The sequence below is a fragment of the Rhinolophus sinicus genome, linkage group LG03 (genome assembly GCF_036562045.2).
Source record: "Rhinolophus sinicus isolate RSC01 linkage group LG03, ASM3656204v1, whole genome shotgun sequence".
Taxonomy (NCBI): domain Eukaryota; kingdom Metazoa; phylum Chordata; class Mammalia; order Chiroptera; family Rhinolophidae; genus Rhinolophus; species Rhinolophus sinicus.
The window spans coordinates 108,751,397-108,763,390 of NC_133753.1; positions in this window are offsets into that span (position 1 = coordinate 108,751,397).

The window sequence follows — 11,994 nt, forward strand, 5'->3', positions numbered from 1 at the left end:
AAGGTCTAGAAGAGTAAGACTCATTGCTTACCAGGTGCCAGAGATTTGATCTACCATATTTACGAAAATAAGACCGGTCTTATATTAATTTTTGCTCCAAAAGACGCATCAGGGCTTATTTTCAGGGGATGTCTTATCTTTTCATGTACAACAATCTACATTTATTAATGTACAAAAATCCACATTTATTCAAATACAGTCATGTCATCATCTTCTTCTGGAACATCGTCATAACTCTCCAAACCCCGAATTGCGGCTTGAATTTCTTACGACTCCATTTCCTGTAGAACCATTGGCCCCAATCTCTCATGTCCAGCAATAGAGTTCTCCTTAAATGAGCCCTTCTTGTCCATGTAGCCCGCTTGTAGTGCACTGGCAACATAGCTGTCAGTGATTTTATCCCATGAAGTCTTCACCCAAGTCACCACCTCTTGCAGGCTAGGCTTCACAAAGTTTCCACGCTGATTTCTCTCCATTCTATTTTCAATGTAGTCATTGATTACCATGCACAAATGGTCCTTGAATGGCTTGTTTATTGCCATATCAAGAGTCTGGAGACAGGCAGTCATTCCTGCAAGAATAATTATTTGATCTATTCTTCTCTCTGCAAGGAAGTTCTCCATGTCTTTAGCGCAGTGCGTGCTGGCTGAATCCCAGACTAGCAGACCTCTTTGGCCACCTGGCAAAACAAGTGGCAGCGTTAAATCGACCTACTTCCTTATAACTGCTTGTGTGCACCAGGTTTTTTCGGTTTCAAGAACATAAATGCCTGAAACATGTTCCAACTTATCTTTCTTGCCCTTAGTGATGATTAGAGGTGGGGCTTTCTTTCCATCCAGAAGAATTGCCAAAGTACAGGTAACACATGCACTTTTGTAACCAGTGGAGGGAATGTAGATTGACGAGGCACCCCTCTGATCAACTGTCATTTGAGATCCTTGGCCCATAAACACTGCAGTTTCATCCATAACAATCATGTTGGCGAGCTGGTATTTAGAAAGTCATTGCCATCGACAAAGGACTTGAATGCAAGTGCACGTTTAATAACTTCAGTATCTTCCAGCTTGAACAGTGTTGTCAATCTTAGAGACAGTTCCTATTGCTGAAGGAAGACATCCAGCCAGTGTTGTGAGGCTTTGAATTCTTCTGGGGATATTTCTAACTGTGGTGCCACTACAAGGGCAAATGCTTCAATATCAGCCCTGTGCACAACCAAAGCCTTTGCTCTCCTGTCAGCAATCCATTCACAGATGATGTCTTCCAGCTCAGGAAATTATGATTATCGAACTGATCCACACTTGCACTTCTTAGCGTTTCCCTCGTCCACCTGTTGACTTAGGTTATTGTACTCTGCTCGCCATTTTTGGACCATTCAGAGATCCACCTTATTCTCTTTGCAGAAAGCCTTAAGATTCTTGCCCCGGGAGTCCCCCATGATTCCTTTCTTGTACTCGACTGAATAGCTCTTTCGTTTTGCACTCAATTTGCTTGGGGGTCAAAATATTATTCCCTTTAAATCTACCATTAAATCAAGTGTTACTTGAAGACTTACGAGACAGGAGTGGCAACAAAAATGATGACCGTTAAGATGATGGTCCACACAAAAGCGACGAAAAATTGCAGCCACCAAAATTCAGAAAATGTTTCTTTATTTCACATGAGTGCAGTAAGTACATCCGTTACAACACACGATGTGTTGAATTCTGAAGATTCATATTAGACCCAACCACGTCCGTTCGTTATCAAGTGCGCACGTTATTCGTGCGTTGTGCCTGTACTCCGATTGGCCATTTGGCAATAAGTCTCAAGTTTATCTGTTTACATAGGCATTTGCCTCTCATCCAAAGGCACTCGCTTGGGTATTTATAGATACTTAATTATAATTTATATTATCATTTATTTTAAGTATTAATGTCAATAGTATTATTTATTTATATTTAATTATATATTAATATTATTTTATAATTCAATACATCCGTTGTGTGTTGCAACAGGCATACTAAATGTGTCCATCTTGCTAAAGAGCTTTATTGGGGCTTATTTTTGGGGTACAGCTTATGTTACAAGCATCCTGAAAAATCATACTGGGGCTTATTTTCTGGTTAGGTCTTATTTTCAGGGGAATATGTTAACTTCTTCGCATGTGTGTACTTTTTAATCTTAAGAAAGTTCCATGAAGGTATGTGCCAGGCATAGTCTCATTTACTTCTCTCTGGAGGTCTAGGAGTTAAGCACTATGATGTAGGAAGGATGTTAGGCTAGGAAGATGTTAGGTTAAGAAAATTCACCTTCATTGGCTGATGTTAACTTTTGTCTGTTAGCTTTTTGTTCCCTCACATGAGATGCTGTTGTTTTTCCGTCATGTGAGGTGATGGTTAGGGTTTGTGTGTTAGCTTTTTGTTCCCTCACATGAGGTGATGGTTAGCTCAGGGTTAAGAAAATTCTCCCTCTTAACTCTGGCAGAGGGCAGGAGAGATATGGGATGATGTTGCTTTCTGTCTGTTTTGCCCACATCAGCAGATGAGGTGAAGAAGTAACTAAGTTATATCAGAGTGATGTGACAGTCACGTTGCCAGGCTTTGGAAGGCCTTGGACCAATGGTCCCAGGCGAGAACAGTAGGTATTGTTTGTCCGCATGAACTGGCTCTTCAGCCGGATAAGCAATATTTTTTTTTTATCACAGTAACTGCTGAACCCTCCCAGAACTGACCATTCCCTGAGGGTGGAGGGGGGTGGGGGGAGGCAGAAACAAGAAACTTGACTCAAAAATACATCTAAAGAGATATATAAGAAAGACCTCAGTTGGCAGTACCTTCGTCATTCGTCATCATTCAGCATTGGCATTGGGAACTTGTATGCAGCCTGCAGTATCAAGAGACACCCTGACTTCGAGTTGCAGACCTTGTGAAATCTGATCAGTTCCCAACCTCTCCAGTGTTGCTTCCCCATGGTTTGATGAGTTTTTGACATCTACTGTAATAGTTGCTATCCTATAGAATTTATTATTGCTTTTGGATGCGCCCTATGTATTCACTTTCTTTGTATATTTAGCCAAGTGATTTTTGATCAATGGTAAATATATATACACTAAAACCTTTTTTAACTTGTGTGGGTACTCCTTTGTTTTCCCTGCTCGTCATTTAATATGCCCAGCCCATTTCCTAGAGAGGATAGTGAAGCTCAGAGAGGAGTTAGGAAGTGGCAGAACTAGGGTTGTCCTCTTCTCTGGCCAACTCCAGAGCCTATGTGCAGCAGCACCACCCCAACTTTACCTCTCAGTCTCAGAGCCTGCCAACGTTAGGGGTACCTCCCCGTTCTGCACTATACTAGACACTTCCTCAGTTATTTTGATGCACCAAAGTAGAAATTTCAGGGGAGAGGCCAAGCAAAGTTTTCACTCCTCTGAGGCAGATAAATCCTGTACAGCATCAGCCCTCAACTAAAAATGGGCATTGTCCATTGTCTGAACAGTTCTGGACTCTCAAGGTGACATGAGGATGGACACAGAAAGTTTGTTTATGGCCAAGACCCTGAAAGAAATACCAGCAAAGTATAATGGGGTTGAGGTCCCTTTTTTACCATCCCAGGAGCAGGAAGTATAGACCCTTGGTGACATCCACTCATGGGTTATATTCCTGGGGATACGCAGAAATGAGGCAGTCAGGTGTGGTGATTATAGATATGGGCTCTGTAGCCAGACAGTCTGAGTTCAATGTGGGTTCTATCACTCACTAACTGTGTGGCTTAGGCAGGTTTCTTAACCTTTCTGTGTCTTGGTTAATTCATTTGTGAAACAATAATAGCAGTACCTCCCTTACAGACTTATTGTGCCTGGAATAGCACTTGGCAAGTGGGAAGCATAGAAAGAAAGAAAAAGTTAACTATTATCCTCCTATATCCACAGCAAAGAAATAAGATTTTGAATAAAGGAAGCTTTAAGCATAAGGTGATACTTGCATATCATCTAGTTCTCATTGCAGATATACAGTCCATCTTTCTGGGAAAATCATGGAGTCCTTCCTTACCCACCTTACCTCAGAAGAGTTGACATGAGTTGATTAGAGGTCTCCAGTGGGTAAGAAAATGTGTCACCTGACAGTACAGGCCTGGGAGGTGAGAGTGGGAACGAGTGGTCAGCCCTGTTTAGGGATGTTTTCCCGGTGTCTCTCCATATGGCAGAATAATAGTTCCCCAAAGATGTCCACACCCTAATCCCCCCAAACCTTTGAGTGTTACCATGCATGGCCAAACGGACTTTGAGATTATCCTAGATCATTTGGACAGGCCCAATCTAATCACATGGGTCCTTAAAAGAAAGTCTTTTCCAGCTGATGTCAGAGTCAGGTGTGAAGAATGATCAGAGACATGCAATGTTGCAGGCTCTGAAAATAGTGGAAGGAGCCAAGGGATATAGGTGGCCTCTTGAAACCAGAAAAGGCAAGGAAATAGATTCTCCACTGAGCCTCCAGAAAGGACTACAGCCCTGCTGACACCTTGATTTTAGCCCAGGGCGGCCCATGTGCGACTTCTAACTTCTGGAATTGTGAGATAGTAAATTTGTTCCACGGAATCTAAGATTTTGTTCCACAAAAATGTTTCTTTATTTCACATGAGTGCAATAAGTACATCTGTTAAAATTCATATTCGATCCAACCATGTCCGTTCGTTATCAAGTGTGCGCGTTATTATTCGCACCATCTCAAGGTGTCCTGTGCACATGTAGGCGTGAACACACCCAGAGCTGCGGGCTTCCCTGTGGTGACTGCCACTGGCCTCTTTGCAGTGATGGCTGCTGTCTTGATGTGGCAGGGCAAGCTGCCACTGTTCCTGGGTCCCCGAGGCATGCCTCCTGCCTGATACCATTGTTGCAGCGCCTTGGGCTTCTTTAGTTTATTTTCTTTTTTTTTAAGATTTTTTTTATTGGGGAAGGGGAACAGGACTTTATTGGGGAACAGTGTGTACTTCCAGGACTTTTTTTCCAAGTCAAGTTGTTGTCCTTTCCAGTCTTAGCTGTGGAGGGCGCAGCTCAGCTCCAGGTCCAGTTGCCGTTGCTAGTTGCAGGGGGCGCTGCCCACCATTCCTTGCGGGACTCGAGGAATTGAACTGGCAAGCTTGTGGTTGAGAGCCCGCTCTCCAACCAACAACTGAGCCATCCGGGAGGCAGCTCAGCTCAAGGTGCTGTGTTCAATCTTAGTTGCAGGGGGCAGAGCCCACCATCCCTTGCAGGACTCGATGAATTGAACTGGCAACCTTGTGATTGAGAGCCCACTGGCCCATGTGGGAATCGAACCAGCAGCCTTTGGTGTTAGGAGCACGGAGCTCTAACCGCCTGAGCCACCGGGCCGGCCCCCTTTAGTTTATTTTCATTCTCTGGCTGCTGAAGTCCGTGCAGAATGACAGGCATAATCCTCCTGCCTTCCAACCAAGCAGAGCCTTCACTCTGCACTCTTGGGACAGAGCTTTTCCTAGCGGCTTCTTGGTCCTGGGTGGGCCTGCTCTCCACTCTTGGCCCTGTCAGCCCGACCCTGGCTCCTGGGGTCTCTCTGTGCTTCTTTCACTTACCTTACTTAGTTTCTTATTAGGTACTTAGAACGGTGCCTGACATGCAGTAAGCACTACACAAGAGAGCTTATAAACAAATATTCCATGTATTTTATGTTCTTTGTCTAGCCTCATTTTTAGAGCATAGGTATTAAGAACACAAAATTCTCAGGTCAGACTGCTGGCCTTAGTTTGGATTCAGGCTCCACTACCTACTAACTTTATAACTTTGGGCAAGTCACTTAATCTTCTAACCATTTAATCTTCTAAATTTCCTTATCTGTAAAAGAGTGATAATTGTGCCTGCCTCTTAAGATGATGAAATGTGCTAATAAACAGGCAGTGGTTTTAAAACATGTCTGTGAATTCTTTGACACTCCTCCCTCATGGGGGCAGGTAACCCATCACCCTTGAATCCCTTGAATCCAGGCTGCCCTTAGTGACTCACTTCTACTGAACAGAAGGCAGTGGAAGTGACACTGCATGACTACTAAGACTGGGGCAGAAAAGACATCCAGCTCCCACCTAGAGCTCTCTCTCTCTCCCCCCCCCCCCCCATGAGTCTTTGGAGCCCTGAATCACCCTGTAAGAAGCTAAGCTACCTTCAAACCACCATGCTGGAAGGACCACATAGAGAGACCACACAGTTATGCCAACTATTGCAGCCCCAGCCATTTGAGTCTCCCAGCCTAGGCCTCAGATATGTAACTGAGGAAGCCTTTGAAATGAACCCAACCTCAGCCAGTGTCTGAGCACAACAGCCTGAGAAACCCTAAGCCAGAACCTCCTGGCTGAATGTATTCCACCTCCATAATGACCAAAGGTAACAATAATTATGACAGTTTTATAATTTTGGATGTTTTGTTCCACAGCAATAGAAAACTGATATACACCTAAAACACTTTGCACATAAAAGCACTGAATAAATAGTAGTCTTAATTATAATTATTTCCAACCAGCATCGTCCTGGTCCACAAGGGCTTCCTTTATGAATAATAGCACTACCATTTATTGACTACTTAGTATAAGTCAGACATAGTACATATACAATTTCTTCCCCACTCAATGCCTGGGTATCATTATCCCCTTTTTACTGACCCTTCAAAGGGTTAAGTCACTTACCTGACATCACACCCAAAAAAATGTGGCTGAGATTCAGCCCTGGCTCCTACGACTCTAAGAGCCTGTCAGGAAGCATACTTCAGTATGGTAACTGTCGCTTGAGCCCTTCTAAAATGTGGCCAGCCCATTGTGAGACCTCTACCCAGGCTGAGTCACCAAGAACTGTCTCCATGAATAACTAACAGGACTGGGGCTCTTGCCATCCCCTGCAACACTCTTCCAGGATAGCTTCTGCACTCTCAATCTTAATTCAGCGTATGAAAAAGTATAGCAACCCACATAGCCTCAAGACCCCTTGTCCAACTTTTGTTTTCACCACAAGGACTGGAAAGTTGATTGTGACGTGAGATTCAGTGATGATGCTTTTAGCCAGTTGTTCTTAATTTGATCCCTCGGGTAATTAATTTCTGATAAATCAACCTCTTGGCATGCACCAATATGGATGTTATTGGTGCCCTGGGCAAAACAAGGCTTTGTGGCCAGGCTGCTAGGTTCAATTCCTAGCTTCATCACTTCCTAGCTGGGTGTTGTTGGGCAGGTCATTTGGTCTCTCCCAGACTCAGTATCCTCATCAGTAATTACAACATTGACCACAAAGGGCAGTTGTGAGGATATTAGGAGGTAAACAACACCTTGTATATAAGATGTTTGGTATACGTAGTGCCTGGCACACAGTTAGAGCTCAAGAAATTGTTACTGAGGGAGGGGCCGGCCCAGTGGCTCAGGCGGTTGGAGCGCTGTGCTCCTAACTACGAAGGCTGCCAGTTAGATTCCTACATGGGCCAGTGGGCTCTGAACCACAAGGTTGCCAGTTCAATTCCTGGAGTCCCCCAAGGGATGGTGGGCTCCCCGCCCCCCCGCCCCCCCCCCCCCCGCAACTAAGATTGAACATGGCACCTTGAGCTCAGCTGCAGCTCAGTTGGTTAGAGCACTGTGCTGATAACACCAAGGTTGCCAGTTGGATCCCCACATGGGCCATTGTGAGCTGCGTCCCCCTTTTTTTTTTTTAAAAAAAAAAAAGCTCAGCTAGTCATTAGGGAATGCAAATTAAAACAATAACGAGATACCAGTATGCACTTGTAAGAGTGAATAAGTTAGTACACCTGAAACTAATATATTAATACCAACCATAATTGAAAAATAAAAAATATTTTTAAAAAAGAGTGAATAAGTTAAAAAGACTGACCATTCTAAGTGTTGGCAAGGATGTGCAGAACTTAAACTATTGTATATGCACTTCTGATGGGAAAAGTACAATTGTACCACTGTGGCATACTATTTGGTAATTTCCTAAAAAGTAAAACATACATTTACCATATGATCCAGCCATTCTACTCTACACAAGGGAAATGAAAGCATTTGTCCATAGAAAGACTTGTACATGCATATTTTATTTGTAATTGCCAAAAATTGGAAGCAACTCACGTTTCCACCAATAGGCAGTTGGACAAAAAAAAGTTGTATATCCATACAATGGAATACTACTTATGGATAAAAAGGAATGAACTATTAATGCATGTAATAACATGGATAAGTCTCAAAGTAACTATGCTGAGGAAGGCCAGACATGCATATACTCATATATGTATAAACTATATCTATATAGATAGATACAAATATAATGCAAATCTATAGTTACAAGAAGCATATTAGTATTTTCTTGGGGGTGGATGGGGAGAGGCAGGAGGAAGGAATTATAAAGAAGCACAAGGATACATTTAAGTATGATAGATACATTCACTATCTTGATTATGGTGTAGTTTTATGGGTGTATGCATATGTTAAAACATCAAATTGTATACTTTAAATATTTGTATATTATTGTGTATCAATTATATCTCAATACAGCTGATATGTATCATACTCATATGTATACATACACACATACACATATAGGTTCATTTGGGTCCATTAGGGTTTTAACAGTGGGACTGTTTTTAACACTTTTTTTTTTTAATTAAATTTATTGGGGTGACAATTGTTAGTAAAATTACATAGATTTCAGGTGTACAATTCTGTATTACATCATCTATAAATCCCATTGTGTGTTCATCACCCAGAGTCAGTTCTCCTTCCATCACCATATATTTGATCCCCTTACCCTCATCTCCCACCCCCCACCCCCACCCCCCTTACCCTCTGGCAACCACCAAACCATTGTCTGTGTCTATGAGTTTCTGTTTCTCATTTGTTTGTCTTGTTCTTTTGTTGCTTTTGGTTTATATACCACATATCAGTGAAATCACATGGTTCTCTGCTTTTTCTGTCTGACTTATTTCGCTCAGCATTACACTCTCAAGATCCATCCATGTTGTCACAAATGTTCCTATTAACACTTTTTTAACACTTGGAAATATTCAAACATACCCATTTCAACAACTATTGATATTTTACAAATCTTCTATCTTACCCACTTCATTCCTTTTTGTTGTTGTCTTTGTGGCATTTTAAAATAAACCCCAGATATCATATAATTTCACCCAAAAAATTCCTCAATATGAATCTCTAAAAGATAAGAACTTTTTAAAAAACGTAACCTTATGACATTATCTATTGTAGTTATTTTCTAGAGTGAATGTAAATGGCTTTTGTAATATATTTTTATTGACATTTTTCTTGAGATAATTTTAGGTTAACATGCAGTTGTAATAAATAATACAGAGACATCCCTTTACCATCTGCCCAGTTTCCTCCAATGGTCACATTTTGCAAAACCATAGTATAATATCACAACTAGGAAATTGACATTGGTAAAATCAACTGATCTTATTAACATATCCCTATTTTACTTGTACACTTTTTATGTGTGTGGCTATATATGTATTAAGTTCTACACAATTTAATCACCTGTGTAGGTTCATGTATCAAGATACATCATGATCAAGATACTGAACAGTTCCAACACCACAATGACCCCTCACGTTGCCCTTTTATAACTGCCTCGCCCCACCACCCTTAATCCCTGGCAACCACTACTCTGTACTCCATTTCTAAAATTTTGTCATTTCAAAAATGTTGCATTAGTAGAATCAATCTTACTTGCTTCTTTTGGGATTGTCTTTTTTCTTTCCCACTAAGCACAAAATTTCATGGTGATTCAGCCAAGTTGTTGCATTTCTTTTTATCACTGCTATGTCCATGGTATATATTTACGCTGTAATATTTTTTATGGATCATTTTTAAATCCAAAGCTTATTATCATTATCAGCTGCTTGCAAAAGTCACCAAGAATTTATTTTGCAATTGTTGGGTGACATGTTGTATAAATATCAATTAAGTCAAGTTGAATCATGATTTTGTTTAGATCTTTTATATTTTTCTTTTCTTTTTTTTGAGTACTGGTTCTGTCATTATAGAGATAGGGATGTTAAAATCTTCAATTGTAATTTTGGGTTATTTATTTATCCCTTTAGTTCTGTTAATCTTTGCTTCATATATATTTTGAAACTGTGTAATTAGGAGCGCACCCATTTAGGATTATTAGAACTTAATGATTAATTGGTCCTTTTATTATTATATAATGATCCTCTTTATTTCTGTTAATATTTCTTGCCTTAAAGTTTACTTTGTTATGAATTTATCCACTCCAGATTTCTTATGATTAGTGTTTACATGGTATATTTTCTATCCTTTTACATTTAACTTGTCTTTATGTATTAAATGGATTTTTTACAAACAGCATATAGTTGGACTTTACTTTTTTAATGCAGTCTGACAACCTCTGTCTTTTATTGGAGTGTTTAATACATTTACATTTAGTGGAATTATTGATATACAGTTGACCCTTGAACAACATGGGTTTGAACTGCGGGGGTTCACTTATATGAAGATTTTTTTCAATAAATACATACAGTTCTGTAAATGTATTTTCTCTTCCTTATGATTTTCTTAATAACATTTTATTTTTTCTAGTTTATTTTATTGTAAGAATACAGTATATAATACAACATACAAAATGTGTGTTAATCGACTTTATGTTATAAGTAATGCTTTCAGTCAACAGTAGGCTATTAGGAGTTAAGATTTGGGGGAGTCAAAAGTTATATGTGGATTTTCAACTGTGTTGGGGTCAGCACCCCTAACCTCAGCATTGTTCAAGGGTCAACTGTAGTTGTTTTTGTATCATCTTGCTATGTTTTTCTATCTATACTTGTGTCCTTTATTCCTGACTTCTTTTGGATTGAGAATATTTTAAAATTCCATTTTATGTTCTCTATTGGGTTTTTAGACATAGATTTTTTTTTTTTTTTTTTTTGGTCGTTGCTCTAAGAATTACAATATGAGTCCTTAACTTATCCCAGTTTGCCCTGAATTAATATTATACTTCTTCATGTACAATGTAAGAACCCTACAACAGTATAATTCCATTAGTATCCTTCTCCACTTGTTATAAAACTAATAATTCATTGTACTGGTTTTAAATAGTCATTTGTTTTTTAAAGAAATTAAGAAGAAAGAAAAAAGTCTTCTATACAGAGTTGTCTTTTCTGATGCTCTTTATTTCTTCCTGTAGACCCAAGCTTCCTCTTGATGTCATTTCCCTTCAGCTTGAAGAGCTTCCTCAGCATTTATTGCAGTTTGGGTCTCCTGGCAATGAATTTGGCCATCTGTCATTTAATAAGTCTTGAGAATTTGACTCAATCCCATCTACCATTTCTGCTGCATTATAGGATTCAGACATTTCTAGCAATTCCCTGGGAATAGACTCACCCCAGTCCCCAAATCCCAGCAGCCCCATCTTGACAATCTGAAGAGGAACTGGGTCTGATGGTGATCAAAGAGGTCCTTGAAAATGAGATACCTGCAACTGCTTCCCACAGTGGCCGAGAGCCCAGTCTTCCTTCCAGTCGTCCTCCCACAACAAATCCAGCATCCACCTAAACCTCCACTTGGAGCAGGAGCACTAAATTGTTATATGGGCTGAGTGTTGCCTCTTGAAAGCCTAAGACAGCCTTTTTTTCTGACCTCTCCATGGACTACAGACAACAAAGGGTGCCCTCCTGGTGGTTAGAGATGACCTGCCCATCTTCCCTGCACTGGTAACAGACTGACCACTGGCAGGCACACTTTTCCCAGTGTCTCATAGCCTCCCAGAGGTTTTGGCTCAGGAGCTTCGGCCTTTTCAGAGGGAACTTGGCTAATCAGCTCCCATGAGTCTTTAAAGCTAAGCACATTTCTTCAAGATTAAGGGGCATGCCCACTTTAGTGTATACTGTCAGGGCCTTAGCTGCAGACTCCTTTGATTTGTCTGGTGTTTTTCTTTACAAGCCTTTATACTGCCTCCTTGTCTTCCTCCTTCTCCTGAGTTCCCTTTCCCAACCATGCAGTGGC